This window comes from Arachis stenosperma, chromosome 2, assembly GCF_014773155.1.
Source record: "Arachis stenosperma cultivar V10309 chromosome 2, arast.V10309.gnm1.PFL2, whole genome shotgun sequence".
In the NCBI taxonomy this organism is placed as follows: Eukaryota; Viridiplantae; Streptophyta; class Magnoliopsida; order Fabales; family Fabaceae; genus Arachis; species Arachis stenosperma.
This window is the reverse complement of record NC_080378.1, coordinates 45,301,095-45,302,448: the sequence shown is the minus strand read 5'-3', so window position 1 is coordinate 45,302,448 and position 1,354 is coordinate 45,301,095. Positions and strand designations below refer to the sequence as shown.

Sequence of the window (1,354 nt, the reverse complement as noted above, 5' to 3'; positions counted from 1 at the left end):
TCTACCTCTTCCTTCTAATTTTCTTTTCCTCTGACACCTCAAGGAATCTCTATACTGTGACATAGAGGATTCCATATTTTCTTGTTCTCTTCTCTTTCATATGAGCAGGAACAAAGACAAAGGCATTCTTGTTGAAGCTGACCCTGAACCTGAAAGGACCTTGAAGCGAAAGCTAAGAGAAGCTAAGGCACAACTCTCTATAGAGGACCTGGCAAAAATCTTCAAAAAAGAAGAACCCATGGCAGCCGAAAACAACAACAATGCCAACAATGCAAGGAAGGTGCTGGGTGACTTTACTGCACCTACTCCCGACTTCTATGGGAGAAGCATCTCTATCCCTGCCATTGGAGCAAACAACTTTGAGCTTAAGCCTCAATTAGTTTCTCTAATGCAACAGAATTGCAAGTTCCATGGACTTCCATTGGAAGATCCTCATCAGTTCTTAGCTGAATTCTTGCAAATCTGTGACACTGTCAAGACTAATGGGGTTGACCCTGAGGTCTACAGACTTATGCTATTCCCTTTTGCTGTAAGAGACAGAGCTAGGACATGGTTGGACTCACAACCTAAAGAAAGCCTGAACTCTTGGGAAAAGCTAGTCAATGCCTTTTTGGCAAAGTTCTTTCCACCTCAAAAATTGAGTAAGCTTAGAGTGGAAGTCCAAACCTTTAGACAGAAGGAAGGTGAATCCCTCTATGAAGCTTGGGAAAGATACAAACAATTAATCAAAAAATGTCCTTCTGACATGCTTTCTGAATGGAGCATCATAGGTATTTTCTATGATGGTCTCTCTGAACTGTCCAAGATGTCTTTGGATAGCTCTGCTGGAGAATCTCTTCATCTGAAGAAGACGCCTACAGAAGCTCAAGAACTAATTGAAATGGTTGCAAATAACCAATTCATGTAGACTTCTGAAAGGAATCCTGTGAACAATGGGACGAATCAGAAGAAAGGAGTTCTTGAGATTGATACTCTGAATGCCATATTGGCTCAGAACAAAATATTGACTCAGCAAGTCAATATGATTTCTCAAAGTCTGTCTGGAATGCAAGCTGCACCAGGCAGTACTAAGGATGCTTCATCTGAAGAAGAAGCTTATGATCCTGAGAAACCTTCAATGGAAGAGGTGAATTACATGGGAGAACCTTATGGAAACACCTATAATTCTTCATGGAGAAGTCATCCAAATTTCTTATGGAAGGATCAACAGAGACCTCAACAAGGTTTCAACAATAATAATGGTGGAAGAAACAGGTTTAGCAATGGCAAGCCTTTTCCATCATCTTCTCAGCAACAGATAGAGAATTCTAAGCAGAGCCACTCTGACTTAGCAACCATGGTCTCTGATCTAATC

The 1,354-nt window shown here is 41.0% G+C and overlaps 1 non-coding gene across 1 annotated transcript; it reads right to left on the bottom strand.

The window, feature by feature from the left end:
• Positions 1-643: 643 nt before the first annotated feature.
• Positions 644-751, bottom strand: LOC130964021 (small nucleolar RNA R71). The gene has a single exon (XR_009080134.1). It is a non-coding gene; the product is annotated as a small nucleolar RNA R71 (small nucleolar RNA).
• Positions 752-1,354: the final 603 nt, after the last annotated feature.